Genomic DNA, 16,004 nt, shown 5'->3' with positions numbered 1-16,004 from the left:
GCAACCACTTATATTGATTTCCAATAATCAGCTAAAGTAAGCCAGGATGTCTAGTTTGAATGTGAACTTCAGTGACCAGACAACTTTTTGGGTTTGCTCAGTGCAGTCAGTTTAAAATCTCACCTTTCATTGGTGTGTCTGACATAGGAAGGTTAGAAAGAAGTAAGCTAAGGTGTGAAATTACAGTGCTCTAGCTACTTTGCCCTAGTCCCTTCTGAACTAACGCTTGTAATAAGCATAAGTATATCATACTTTCAAAGTGGACTAACTAGTGAGCTCTGATGTCATTCCTTAGTCCACTTGGCAGTGGTTACCATGTATTGATGAGACCTAAGTTAATCTATTGAAACTTCCTCATACCCCATGTGTGGGATTCATTTGTATTCTTCCATGGCTCCCCAAAGGGGGCAGAAATCATAGAATCATAGAATCTTCATGGTTGGAAAGGACGAGATCATCGAGTCCAACCATACACACACAAAAAAACCCCCTACAATCGCTGTCACTAGAGCATGCCCTGAAGTGCCACATCTAGATGTTTCTTAAACACCTCTAGGGATAGTGACTCAACCACCTCCCTGGGCAGGCTGTTCCAGTGCCTGATCACTCTTTCAGTAAAGTAATTCTTCCTAATATCTAATCTAAACCTCCCCTGCCGCAACTTCAGACCACTTCCTCTGGTCCTGTCATTATTCACCTGGGAGAAGAGGCCAACACCCACCTCTCTACAACCTCCTTTCAGGTAGTTGTAGAGGGCAATGAGGTCTCCCCTCAGCCTCCTCTTCTCCAAGCTAAACATGCCCAGCTCCCTCAGCCTCTCCTCATATGACCTGGTCTCCAGACCCCTCACCAGCCTGGTAGCTCTCCAGCTCTCCAGCTGGACATGCTCCAGCACTTCAATGTCCCTCTTGTACAGAGGGGCCCAGAACTGAACACAGCTCTCGAGGTGAGGCCTCACCAGTGCCAAGTACAGAGGCACGATCACTTCCCTACTCCTGCTGGCCACGTTAGCAAGCCTGACCTGGAGCATGTCCTCTAAAACTGATGCTTGTACAGATAAAGTGTGTAAATGAATTGGGTGCTATGTAATTCAGATATCTAAAAGGGACTGTCCTACTATCCCTTGTGGAAGTTCTCCCAGTATTTTCTTCTTTAGGAAATAAATCATATTTTAACAGATGCTTTTTGGAAAGTAAAATAATTGGAATTTGATCTGGAGTTATACAAATGGATCTACTTGTACAGTGTGGAGGCCTTGAGTGTTTCTATTTGCAAATCAACAATGTGGTTTTCTTCTTATATAAGCACCTATAAATGCAAAATCAGAACACGTTGGTGAAGCCATTCTTTGTTTGGCCCAACACTGAGAAAAATAACTCTGCTGCACCTTCTAGAATTAACAAAACCACATTTATAAGGAAAAAAACACACCTGACAACATATTTCTAGCCAAAACTAACCAGGTAACCATCACTCTCCTTAGCTGGCCCAAATACAGACTCTCCACCTACCTTCTTATAACTGGGCTGACTCATACACAGTCAGGACCAGACAGTATGCTCTCTAAAATGGCAGCAAATAAGAACCTGAAAGACAGCAAAGAGTACTGTCTAACAAATCCCTTTTGAATTCAGTAAGTGAAGATGTGTGAGCTAAATGAAAATCTGAGAGAACACCTTCCCCCACTCCAGGCAATTTAAAATATGTATGGAATAGTGAACAAACAGTGTATATGTACCTCCGGTTGCATATTTTTTTCTGACACTCATGTCTGTAGTTCATTCCTGGCTCATATTCAAGCAAATAGAGGAATATGATTAGTTCTAAGAACAAATATCAGGGACTCATATTTGAGTTATGCTTTGAAAGGTACCGAAACAAAAGCATGAGGTGTTAAACCACATCTGAGGTATTGATCTAGGCTCTGCTACCATTTAAGCAGACTTCCTCATTATATATTAAGGTGAAAATATTGGACTAACGAAGTGCATAAAGTTATTTTCTATCCTGAAATGGATGATCTCAGTGTAGGTGAGAGAAGAATTTGTCAAGTTGTGCTTTCTCCTTTCATCGGTTTGTTGCTCTTTAGGTTCTGTGTTTTAGGATTCTTCAAAGAACTGCCTATTCCATGGGGGCACAGAGAACCAAGGGATGCAATAGGTTCCCCTGTTTTATAAACTGGGCTGGCAAGGGTCCTGCAGCCTAAATGTCTGTGCTGGAGGGAACAGGGAGTGCTTGTTGTCCACGCAGAAAATTGCTGCTTCCCCTGTGCAGCCATGTACCGAGCTGCTCCTCAGTAAAAGGCCAACGAAATAGATGTATGTTGCCTATTTTGGGGTGAGAGCAGGGGGGAGGAAGAGGTTATGTCTCCTTGCAGAAGCAATGTGCTACTTCCATTTTCTTCACTGCAGGCAGCAGGGGTTAAATCCTCAGCTCTCGAGTTTTGTCAGCACATGTGAGTTACTTTATTCTCTTTTTTAGGGTGCCAAGATCCAATCTTTCCTACATGCCGAGAAGACCCTGGGACAGCCCAGTATCAGCAATGCTGGTTTCTAAGAATTCTGCACACTTATATACTTACTGCTTAGATGATATCTTTGTTGTTTTTCCAATCGTGCCTGCTTCTTATATTTTAAACACAAAGCAGTACAAGGATTAATGCAAGTGGAATGTGCGTACTGGAACATGGCCTATTTGTTACAGGAAACTATTGTCACGCGTTACTGACAATCTGACATAGGCTCGATTGTCTGAATTGCAGCGTAAAATGGGAAACTTACCTTTGAGGAAATATAAACCATTTATCAATGGCTAATCTCCAGGTTGTTTTCTTAACATCAGTGAGAAACAATAATTCAGCGACAGAGGGAAGTGGGGTTTTTGTCATAGGTACTCTACCTGGGTAACCAGCAATACCAGGTGGTATTTCTTCAGAAAATCTTTTTTTTTTTCTTTTTTGCATTTTGCAATGCTAGGCCAGAGGAATCACAGCGAAAAAGACGTTCTGATCTCAGTGAATTTCATGGCACAATTGGGTTGATTTCAGCTGGTACTGGAATTGTTTTAAAAACTGAAAACTGTCCCTTTGGTTTTCCCCTCTCTCCTTTTTTGAAGTTTGTAGACTATATTTGTCCCATTATTGGGCAGTGAAAGAAAGTGAAAGCTCAAGTGTGCCCTGGCTCCCCACCACCTTGTTGGCTTAAAAACTAGGCAGAATCCGGCCCAGCCTCTGTCCTTTAGATCAAAATACCCTTTTTAACATAAAAAGAAGTTTATTGGTGAGACAAAAGTTACCGCATTGAATTGCCTTGCAAAGTTTCTGTTAAGGAACACCGGAATAACTGAGAATTTAAGTAATATTTAGCTTCAGTGAAACTGTGGGAGTTTCTGTCTGCCATAGGCATGACCTAAAGGTTAGACAGCCCCTGCGGATGAGGGATATCAGGAGTGATCAAGGGCAGGAAAGCTGGACAGGGTGCTACTTTTTTTTTTTTTGTTTGTTTTTTGCTTCAGGCTTATGACAGCCCTATTGCACTGCTGCTTGGAGGCTTGGCATCCTCTCTTTTGTAGCTGGTCTAACGAAATAGTCCACCTCTTCTTCTGGATGCATATGTGTGTGTTGTAGGAATAGAGGGCGCAGAGACAGCGCTGAAAATCCCACGAAGGATCGCAGAGCACACTCCAAAGCACTTGGCTGATGAGCCGCAGCTTGCACGGCAGCACCGTGTGCTGTAGTTGTTGACAAGAGTTGAGGCCAGGGCTGGAGAAAGCAGCAGCTGACACCAGTGGTGACATTCAGGGTGTGAATAGGAAGGAGGGCATGGAAACAGCAGTGATGACAGCTGACACAGCAACTTCAGTATGAATCAGAGTGCAGGAAGGGGGAAGGAATTTGGACAAGAACACAGACAATTTGTATTTGAGTTTCAAAGTTTTCTTCTCCTGAAAGTAAATGCCTGCTGCTACTTACTCTAAATATACTCACTCTCAGGGCATTTATACTGTTACCCAACTGCTTATGAAGCAGTTCACCAGTACTGGTCAGAGGCAACCTACATATTGATTTTCTGAAGAGAAATTAATCTTGCTTGTGTGGAGGAAGTGATTAGCACCTTTACTAAGCATATTGCAATCCTCAAACCAGACAATTCCAACATCTGAAAGACTGTAACATGAATGTTTCCAGTCATCAGTGTTTTCAGTAGTATCAATCAAGCAGCATGCCTAAGAAATCAGGAAAACATCTTTATCCAAGCAGTTTTTCTTGTTTCTGTTCTGGTTCAGATTTTCCTCTGATTCAACTCCAGAATAATCACCTTATGGCAATTGTTAGGGAGGTTGGAAGGGTTAAACCAGGGTGAATATGGCCCTTTTGTTTGTGCTATCTGTACTTTTTGTACTTTAAAGCCCAGGGTGACACTTGATATTGTACTTAGTCAAGCCTTTCAAGCAGTGCTCTCTGTATCAGATTAATGATGCTCTGAGTTACACAGGCAGCAAATCAACCAAATCAATACACATACAATAGTTCAGGTGGCTTTTTGTCAAAAGAATGAAGGACTTGCTGTGACAACAACACCGGAAAGACAGAAATATGTGGGCAGATGGCAGTAGGGCCTCGTTCGGACAAGTGAACAGCCTGAACTAGTGTCATCTCACCTGGTATGTGACCCGAGAGAATTTGGCTCTGAGTTCTTTCCTCTCTTTTGCATGGCCCTTTGTTCATTGTCTTTCAGCAGTGACTGATGTTTGAAATCCATATACTACTGCTGCTTGCAGAGCTCTAGCACCAGAGGAAAGCAACCTGAGCTTTAGAGACACTTCAAAAGCAAAAGGACACAATATCTATCTTGGGACAGCCATTTAAGCTGGTCTTTTTATGAAGTTTTGCCCCTGAGAACATGGCAGTTGCCTAATTTTGAGCAACTTTACCTTACCTTTATTTTGAGGGATCACTCAGCTCAGCTGGGTCCTCTGCACTTCCATCAAGGAGGTTAGACATCTAAATACCTAAGTACAAATTGATATGTGAAATACTTTTCAAAAAATCCTGATGCTAGGAGAAAAAAGGGACATAAACCTGCCCATTTTTATGTAAACGTTTGTGTCATAACAGGTGGAAGGACTCTTTTGGTAGCCTGAGGAGTTTGCTTCTGCAAGGTCAGACTACAAGCCTACAGTAAGATTGTTGTCCCAAATGCTAAATTGTCTTTTCTGTTTCTTTTCTTATTTTTCTTTTGTTAGGTCGTCTGGTTTTATCATGCAGCAAGATCAAAAGACATACAAGCATCATGAAAGAAAGCTAAGAAAAGGTGCAAGTGCCAAGAACCTGGCAAAAGACTACCAGGTGGGTGACCTCAGGGAGGCTGAGCTGGCTTCTGGCTGGGTCTGAGATTCCAGGGTTAAATTGAGCGAGTTACTTGCGCTGTCTGCTTAGGAAAGGCAGATGCACAACAAGTGGAATTTTATTTCTGTGCTTCTTGTCCCCCTGTAACTGGAAGATAGCTAAAAGCAGAAATGCCGTTGCCTCAGATCCCTACTGGAGGAGCTGATTGCTTAAGGCAGAGCGTGCGTGAGGGAAGATGTTGGCTTCCTATTCTGTAGTGCTTTCCCTGATCTGTTACACAGCATGACAAATAGAACAACACTTCCATGATGTTTATATGTTTTATAATACATGCTAGCAGTGGAATCAAGGCCACGTGCCAAGATAGTTAATTAATTCCACTTTCCTGAATTACCCATAAGGTTTAAGTTATGTATGGCAATTATCTCCTTTAAACTGTTAAGCGTGCAGAAAGTGGTTATTGCCTGCTGTCTTTCTACATGCACCATGGCAGGGGCAGTGAACCTTGCTGTGCGTTTGCTCGCACAGTGACACAGAAGTGCCATGCGCCTTCTTGCTGCTGTTTGAGCCATGATGAGCTGCGCCGGCAGCCCTGCGGTGCTGGGCTGTGCACATACATGCAGCTGCCAGCAACTCACTGCCTGAGGAGTTCCCGTTCCAGGAGATGAGGCAGAAAAGGGTAAGGCACTGGTGTATCATCATTATGGCTGTTACAGGGAGGAGGAGAAAAGACAGAGAGAAGTGGCAGGCCCAAGGTTGCCCTGAGGAGCTGGAGTGACTGTAAGGAACTGAATCCCCCCTTTAATATACACCTCCATCCCAGGACCTACCCACAGAGCTCTGTGTTAAATCGCACAAAACTTACAGATTTCTTTTACAGTTTAATTTCCTCGTGCTGCTAAAACAATGCCAGTTCCTGGCTGTGCTTGCTCCATGTAACTTCAAGGGCTCTGGCAGCTCGAGCAAACAAGGAAAACCACAATCAAAGGGCAAAACATGCTACTCCTTGCTTGGACTTCTCGTCTTTTTCTTTCTGCTGAAGGTGCCTGGTTGCTTTTTAATTATCTTAATCTGATTAACCTTCATTGGACCTGTTGTATGATAATGAACGTAAACTTAAACCTAACAGTCTGAGGCTGCTGTGTGACTCTGTAGGGTGATATAGTACCTCCCAATCTGCTTGCAGTACACATTAGAGGACCTCTGTACTGAAGCTGGTGGACTTAAGTGGTTCTGGTGTTTTATGCCAATGAATTACCAGTTGTCCTGTGGTGGGTCCCGTTGCCCTGACAGAGCTCACCAAGCCACATGTGCAGGCTTCATTGCATGGGGCCGGTGTACTTGAGTCTGCTTTGGGCTGCACAGTTTGCTTCAGTGGTTCATTTCTGACCTTCTTGGCATGCTTTGAGATACAGCTGTCTGTCAGTTTACAGGATAAAGTTGATGTATCTGACGCTTATTTAATAGCTAGACCACCATCTATCCCAGCAATCCATAGCGAGTAGGAAAAAATGGAATACAGTGTGCAAGCAGGTGATGAATTTCAGCTCCTTCCAAGAGAGCCAGGCAGGGAGGAGGGGATGTTCTCTACATCACAGCTTTCCCTGCTAGTCTGGGGAGCCACAGAAAAGTGGGGTGGTAGGAATCCAGCTCAAAGCTTATACAGCTGGTATCCCTGGAAAGGGATGTTGCTATAAAAATGCCCACTCTTAGCCTACTAGGAAAATCAAATAGTTAATGGTGAAAAATTAGGGTGTTTTTACAATTGCATTTAAAACCCTAGGGGAGCCTGTAATGGGCTAAATGGACTACTTAGAGAAAAGCCCTTATGTTTTCCTCTTTTTTGTGTGTGTTTTAATTTACTGTGTGTAGCTGCCATTATCCATAAACCAAAACTTACGACTCTGTTACAACAGGAGAAAAGAACACTTTATTGTCTGCTGTTGGCAGATCACCCAAAGTCCCCTCCCAACTTAACAAGCTTTAAGCTTCAATAAGACACAAGACACTTCAGAAAAAAACATTGCCACAAGGCTAATGATGACAACAGCTGCCAGCAAACTTTCCATTGCAAGCAAGTAAAGACTTGAAACAAATTTTAGCTCAAGTTTTGTTTTAGTAGCATCAGTGACATGTCTGTGCCGGCAAAGGCTCAAATTGCATTCCTTAACACTAGGACTGTAGACCTATCTCCTGGAGTCATTACATTGCAACAGCCTGGTAGTCATGAGTAGAGTTGTGAAGTCTTTAATGAATCTGACCTTTTTCTTCTTTTAAGAAAAGGTATTTATGCCCTAAAAGGCCACTGAGGCAAGTCACTGGAGTCTCATACAGATGAGAATTTTGGCATGCCAAAGAAAGTTATGGTGCCCTTTATGTTCGGAGGAGGGCATGAGAAAGAGGTTGTGAGTCTCAGCAAAGCTGGGGAGTGAAGAACTTTGTAATTCTTTTTACATTTCTGATATTAATTTTCATCTTAGCAAGTCATTTAAACCCCAGTCTGCATCAGTGGCCTAACCTACATGAATAAGAGCTCTATAGAGTATGAGTAGGTGAGGTCTAACCTCTAACCTTTCCATTCATTTTTCCCATCTATCATGCAGTGCCAATATTACTGGTACACCTCTCCCGACAGGGTGGATCGTGAAGTTGCTCTATATGAAGTTGTTCTGTACAGAAAGCCTTGAAGATAATTAGAGGAAAACAACTGCAAACCCTTGGTAACAATGAAATGTCTGAACAATATAAGTGCAAGATGGTACAACACGGGTAGGGAGTACTGATTGGTAGGAAGAGGAGTTTACACTATCTGTTGTACTTTCTCTCAGAACAAGTGTTGTCATTTTGCTTAGCATCTTCAAGAGCTGCAAAGAAATAATGAACAAAAGCAGGCTGGAAAACCCTTCTGAGATCCTGACTATCTTTTCTGTCTTGTAAAAAGTATGATCTCAGAATGGGGAGGTGGAATTAGCTGTTGGGTAAAAATGGAACTTATTTAAAGAATCTGCTCCTAGTGCCACAATCAGGAACATTTCCTCGTCAGTTTTCTGACTGAAGTATATTTATTCTAGGTGTAACCTGAGACAGAGGCAGAGATTGCATTTGCTCTAAGAAGAACCAGGAAACTCTGGGCCAGATAGGCTGCATCTCCCTTACTTGGTGGAGCATAAGCCAGAAAACTGCCTGAAACTAAAGGTACTTTCTCATCTTGTGTCTGCAGTTCTGGCCCTAAAGTACAGTTCAGCAGCCTACATGTCCTACTGTGTCTTGCTGCAGACACCAGCATTTCTGGATGGCTCCTAGCCTGACTTCGCTGCATTGTATTAACCATGTAATTTTGCTGCAGTCGGGATAAGAGCACATAATTTGACATGAGAACATAGCCTATGGGTTGGCAAATGCTTGAATCTGGGCTAAGGAATAGTGTGGCTCCAAATACCTGCTTGTTTGAAGCTTCTGTATTTTGGGTGTTAGTATTCAAATTATTTGGACATCAAAGGAATTTGAGCTTAAGCATGTGCTGGGACCCAAACTTGAAATGCAGTCTAGAAATAACCATGCTGGTGTCCATACCCATGCAGACTATAGTGCAAAGTCCCATTATTGAAGCCACATAGAGGTATTATGATGTAATGCTCTGCTTTTGTTTGTTTATGGTGTCACCAGTAAAATACTGTGATAATATAGCCTGGCTTTTATATCCTATCCTGAATTTGTACTACATGAGGTTAGAAAAACAGCTTTTAAAGAAGCTTAAATGAAGAATATTTGTTATTAAGTTACTAAGTGATCATAAACACCAAGACCCATCTTACTATTTTTAGAGTAATTTTTCAGACCATAAATGTACTATACCATTTGCAACTGGTCAGTAAACAGAACAATCAGAGAATCATAGAATGGTTTAGGTTGGAAGGGACCTTAAAGATCATCTAGTTCCAAACCTCCTGCCATGGACAGGGACACTTCCCAGTAGACCAGGTTGCTAAAGGCCCCATCTGACCTGACCTTGAACGCTTCCAGGGATGGGGCCTCAACAACTTCTCTGGGCAACCTGTGCCGTTGCCTCGCCACCCTCAGAGTGAAAAATTTCTTCCTGATATGTAATCTAAATCTACCCTCTTACAGTTTGAAGCGATTACCTCTCATCCTATGCCCTTGTAAAAAGTCCTTCTCCAGCTTTCTTGTAGGCCCCCAAGAAACAATATTAAAGTAATTGGCAGAGCCACCAAGTAAAGCACTTAGCCTACAAAAATACGGACCTTCTAAGGGGCTTCTACAAAGATGTTTTATATTTGTTGTGCTATCATCAGCATACAAAAAACAGTACAGGCAAAAGGAGTCTGTTGTTAAGGGGCTTACACTGACTAAAGTAAAAAAAATGCTGACTGTAAAAAGTAAAGAAGAATATCGGATTTGAGAATTTCTGCTGAGGATTTTGTATAGAAAACATGATATTAAAGCTGCGAAGAATCCTCATCTGTATTTCAGGGGTATAGTCCTGCTTACTTATATAAAAACATTTGCCTGTCTTGATTATTTAGGATATATTTCTTAAATTTATTTCTTTTAGAACAGAACAAGACCAAATTCCTGTGTTTTTACTTCAAGGCAAAACTCCCACATTTGGCCTAAATGAAACTGACTTGCCTTGATTTATCTTTTATTTATTTTCTAAGGGACATGTTGTGGTATTAATTTAGGCAGGACACTCATTGTTTTCACTGGGGAGTCCTGCTTAAAACATGGATCCATGTTACACTATCCTAATGAGTATCCTAAAAAGTTGGAGTGAGTAATCAGATCTGAAAGGAAGAGACAACCTGATTTTGGAAATCTGTTACTTTTTATGCATGCTGGACTTTAAAAAAAGAACAAAGAGACGAAGTTCAATATGAATTCTGCCACACAAAAGCAACAGTCCTTCCTATTCTCTGAGAAGGGAGCTTCATTTGGAAAAAAAAAAAAAGAAAAAAAAAAAGAAAAAAAAAAAGGAAAAAACCCCTGAATTGCATCCTCCCACGAGGACATTTAATTTAATAAAGCAGCCTCCTCAGGATTGCTCCACTGTTGCTTAGGCGCCTCGGGGGGAGGATTCTTCCTCATGAGGGGGAGGATCTTGGCCAGGCATGAGGGAGACGCTAAGGCTGGGTGTTAGGGAGTGGATTTGTCCCTGAGGGCAACGTTCCCCTTTCCAAACAGCTGTATGGATTTCTAATGCAAATTCTGTCTTCATTATATGTGCGAGAGGATTCATTTTTAGGTAGGTCAACTGTTTCGCACTCCTTTCTGAATTCCCCTGGCTAACCTACTTGGTCTGGCAGTTTGCAGAACTGCCCACCCTGTGTCCTGGTGTATACCTGCCACCACCCTCCATTCTTGCCCCCAGGTGATGGGTTTGTTGGCAAGTTACACAAGGGTAGTCTGAGTTTTGGCTTTTTGTGTGCCACTGCCTGTAATCCCAGGCAGAACAAGTTAGCCTTTCTGCTTTTCAAGGTGGACCAGTCTGTAGCCAGGATCCGGAGTGGTTTATCTGTCTGCTACCCCAGCACCAGTTACCCACCAGCTCCCAGGGCCAGAGCTGCTCCTCCTTGTCACACCACTTTGGCAATTTCTTGTTTCAGCATCGGTTTACAAGGTCAGAAGCGAAAGACAAAATCTATCGTATGCTCCTAAAGAAGTGAAAGGGAATGTTGTCTGTCAGCCTCAATGCGAGCAAGACAGACGTGAAACACCCCCAGCCTTTACACTAGTGCAAAAGTCTTACAAAATGTGAAACAGATGCCTGCTTTTGGGGAGCTCAGTGTATACCTGTTACACATTGCCTTCAATCCAGCAATGGATGCTGTCCAGGAAATGGCAAAGCTGAATCCAGAATTTTACATACACAAATAATAGTGGTTGGCGTTCTTGTGCAGCATCTTGAAGGATGATTAGGTATTTTCCTGACTCTGGGGAATATTGCAAAGGACCAGTCCTTTTTAGGGAGGGGGAGAGGGAGATTGGAAGACTATATGGATACCTGATTTTGTTCACTTTGTCTTCTTTGCGTTCTTGCCTCCCATGGCAGTCTCTCTGGTTTGTCCTACCTATTCGATTGAGTTTTCAGGAGGAGGCAGGAAGAAGGAGAAGCTTGAAGAGCTATGGAGGAAAGGACAGAGAAATGCTCTTACATCCAGCAGCAGGATTCCATTTGGCAGCACGTGCATGCCTTTCTCTGAGCCAAACTTTCTCCAATTAAATCGTTTTGGTACATTGAATTGGTAAATACACTGCATATTGAACTCCTTTACAAAAGTATAATGAGAAAGGAGGGTAGATAATATTTAGGTTAGAAAAACTTGATGGCGTTGTATTTTGGTATCTAGTTGTCTATGCTTACTGAAAAACGTGATAAAAATGTGGTTGCTAGTGACACTCACGTAACCAGGCTTTTCAAGAAAAAGTCGGTAACACCACCAGATGGCGCTTAAAGCACAAAATAACTATAAAAATGTCTAAACCGCAGGGCTTCCAGTGCCATCTAGTGCCGCCACTCACCTTCCTACTTTGGGCAAGTAATATCTCCTCACTCACGGAGGGCCCCCAGGATGGCTGATTTCTGAAAGGAGCAGGTTATGCTGCCTATGTTCATCATGCTCAGCATTTGCATTGGCTTGAGATGGGGAGTGTGTCTGGAGGAAATATTACCGTCATGTAATATTCTGATTGTTCCTGCGCTCCTCTCGAAGCATCCTGCTCTCACGGACAGGGGACTGGTTTAGGTGCACTTTGGGCTGTTCTCATGGTAATTTTGACAGCGTTAAAATTTACTGTGAAAAATAATTGGTTTCAAGTAAAAAGTATAAGGAAAAAGGTGTGGGGGCCAGGAGAAAATAAATATGTCGTCTTCAGTATCCGTTTCAGAGTGATACTTTGCACACTTACAAACCTCCAATAGAAGTTTTGCAAACATTAGTGAGTTATTATTATAGCTATTGCTATTGTACTTTGTTTGCTTCCTTTTATCCCATAATAGTGAAGCAAATAGAAGGGAATGACTGTAGACAGTCATTTTCAAGCATTCATTTTGAGCAACAAATGCTCAGTTCCTTCACCTTTGCTGCTGAGCTTGCAAATACTTACTGGCAATCTCTGTTGTTCATCACAGGGGAAAAATTTTAAAGCAAATGAACATCAAAGAAGTAGTGAGAGGACAAGGACTGGCAGTTTCCACATTAGGCTATCCTATGTTAAAAAAAAATAAAAAAGTTTTATCTCTGAGTGGATGGGACTTACTCATCTCTCCACAGCTGCTTGCTTAACACACTCCTCCAGCTTGCCTGAGCATGCATGTTTTCTGAGTGGGAAATGTCCTGTCCTGTTATGTCAGCTCCTTTTCTCCTGAAAAAGACGAGCTATTCTCTTGCAGAGCTATGGTTTTCTGAGCGATGATTTTCTACATTTAGCTGCTTCATTGCACACTGAACACTTGCCATTGCTAACAGAATGAAAGTCTTCCTAGTAGTTGAAACAGGTTAATTGCAATTAATACAACAAATGCTTACAGGCATTGCATATTAAGTCATTATTTTGCGTCGCAACCTGTTGGTCTTATGATGTTTTTCCCCCATCCATGCCAGTTCTCTCTTCCTCCCATGGATCACAATCATTTACCCACAAGCAATAGGCAAATACAGGCATTGTCATGTTTTGGGGTGTTTTTTTCCCCCTCCATCAGAGTGGTTGTGGTGTGCTTTGTCTATAAAGGACATCTGAGCCACCTAGAGGGCTGAGGGCAAGGAGTCTTCCCGGGGGGGTTAAGGTCAGTGAAGGAGTGAGGAAGAGATTTTTCTGTGCAACATGAGCGCCCCAGGAGCTCACTGGTTCTCCCTGGTTCAAAGGATACACAAAGACCCAGCTGGATTCTCACAAGCCAGCTTGACTAATGTCTTGCTCTGAATTTTAAGCATATAGCAAAATGAGGAAAAAAATTCCCAATTAGCTCACTTTGAAAAAAGATGGGGAAAATAACAGTCTTTCTTGACACTGTGTTTTTTATTTTTTTTTTAAAGGTTCTATTTTTGCTATAGTTAATACACATTTTTTGACTGTTGATGTCAAAGGTAAGTGCCGTATGATGGTCTCAGGCCCCAGTTTAGAAGGCTGTGTCAAACATTGCATTTCTGCTAGCTTCAGTGGAATGAGTTCTCAAAACTAAATGCATGCGAGAGATTTGGGGGTTTAAGAACTTCTATACAGTGAGGTCTCCGCTTAAGTATTTTGCTGTGTCGAGGCCTGGGACACATGTGGAGCCGGACTTGCATGTAAGGCAAGGACACCCAGTAGAGCACTAGCATGACTAAGAATGTGTTCCCTCGAAAACACTTGGAACGGATACTTGTGCCTGCAGTAAAGATTGTCTGATGCTTCCCAGTGAGAAAATGGGGGCAGAGTAAGTGGGAACAGATGTGGGGATGGAGAGAGAAGCCAGGGAGAACAAGAACAGCAGAGTTTTCCAAAAAGAAAATACATTTTTCTTCTGTGATTGAACTGTGCTTTCCCAATTTTCATCTTTCATTTGCTGTCTAACAAATAGCTTTGAAATGTACTCAGTAAAGGTCTGTCTCATCTCTCTCCTGTGGCTGGGCATGGACAATAGTCTTCTACTGTGTCACCAAATGCTCAAGCAGATTAAGGCAATTGTAGGCTGTGCTGTGGATCGAAGCTTTTGGGACCTGATGACTACTCATGAAGTTTTCCAGCACTCTTTCCCTCATTTTTTTTCTTTAACGGAATTATATGTAAAAACTACATTATTAGGTTGCAAGTCAAGCACTACAAAGTAACAAAATATCATAAATAAGTTGTCTGTGTTACATTAATTTGTCTCTTCCTTCTGTGTCCATGACATTTACATTATTTTTTTCCCACAGGGTCCTTAACTGTATAGGATGGGCTGTATTCTCGGAACAAATCAAGTTTCTGTCAGTCTCATCCCTGGGAAAATGCAGAGGATGGACACAAAGCTACAGTTTGAGCCACTGAAAGGTTGCAGTTTGCTATAGTAGTTCTGTTAAAATCCAGCTACAAGAAAACTTAATATATGCTAGAAGCAAAAGCAATCAAGTGCTTACTGTTTTTCATCTTCCTTCTCTTTTTGAGATGCATAAAACAATGTGGTTTCGCTTATGCTTTTTGAGCCAGGCAGGTGGTGAATTCCCAAGTGTGTTGCCTGAACCCTCTGCTGTTTGATTTGGCTGGTAATTAAAATCTCAGGCAAATTACATGGAAAATTTGTGCTGACTGATTCCTCTCATGGCCTGGGTAGTCCAGGTGGATCACGCAGGGGAGAAAAGATAGGGGCTTCCAGTCAGATGAGAACCATCAAAGCCTATGGAGGTTGTCACTGGTACTTGCTGGTTCTTTGCAGACAGCACATGAAGACCAGAGCCCTTCAGGTGCTCATTTCCAACAACTGGTTTCAAAACCTCAATGGGAACTATGTGAAAGGTTTAATTTTTATTCATGACCTTTCTGGGCCAGTGGGGCCAAGTAGGTTTAAGTAGGTTTAAAAGATCCTATTTGGTGTTCCCTATTGGAGATACCAGAAGACGTGGTTACCTCAGACAGGATCAAATGCCCTAACGGGTGTCTTTAGAGGTTCCTGAATGGAGACCCAAGTGCCACCTGAGATTCCCTGGGGAGAGGATTTGCATGCCTAAATGCAAATGCTTCTCATACTCAGGAAAAGAGTTTGGCTTTGGGACCCTGTGTTTCAAACTTGTCGTGGCAGACTTTCCGTAACGCATTTGATTCCTTCTTCTCAAAGAAAGCTGCATGGAAAAGTGTTGTCCATGGAGTTGAACTGATAACGGGAGCTTTTTGTTTCTGCTGGGCTACTTCTGCATCCCTGTGTAAGATAATTCTGACTTAAGGATTCATCTTAAGGACTTTCAAATATATCCCTAGCTCCCAGCCAGATACCATGAGCCAACAGTTCAAGAAGAAATGGTCTCCCTAGGAAAAAATTAAGAGAGGTATGTGAAGGATAATTGGTTTTACTGGCTGAGGTAAACCATAGTTGCAATATGCATGACGTCTAGTGCTTTTTCTGGGGAACATAGCCAAAATCTGTTAGACTCAGTTAATTGTGGAAACTCTTGTGGCAAAGAGATATTCTTACAGGTTTGCTAATCCTTCCCCATTGTACAAGTTTGTCTCACCAGATGAAGTACATCTTTAAATTCATCAGATGACTTTAATTTTTAAAGTATCCACTAAATTATTGCTTGAGTAGGCAAATAAGACCCTGATGTTGCTTTGTCTTGTCTGGAAGGTCTTTGAGGCCTCATTCACACTCAACAGTAAATTCATATTCACCCTTGGGGTGATCTGGCAGAGGAGAGCAGGAGGGGCAGTGCCATTGCTGCCCTGCAATAGCAGAGGAGCTGCTGGCAAGGTTTGGCTGAACAGCCTTTACCCCTGCTGTAGAGATGTTTTATTAAAGCACTTTTAGGAGCAAATACAGCTGTTTGTTTGTCTTCTTTGCATGCTCTTCTCAATAGTGGATGTTACTACATTTCAGGCAAAGGCTGAGCAAGGAGAAATTTTTTTCCATGACAGATATGCAGAAGTGATGACTGTCCACTAGAATATAGACATAAGGAAAGGCAGA

The sequence above is a fragment of the Chroicocephalus ridibundus genome, chromosome 2 (assembly GCF_963924245.1).
Source record: "Chroicocephalus ridibundus chromosome 2, bChrRid1.1, whole genome shotgun sequence".
In the NCBI taxonomy this organism is placed as follows: Eukaryota; Metazoa; Chordata; class Aves; order Charadriiformes; family Laridae; genus Chroicocephalus; species Chroicocephalus ridibundus.
Note: the sequence above shows the minus strand (reverse complement) of the source record.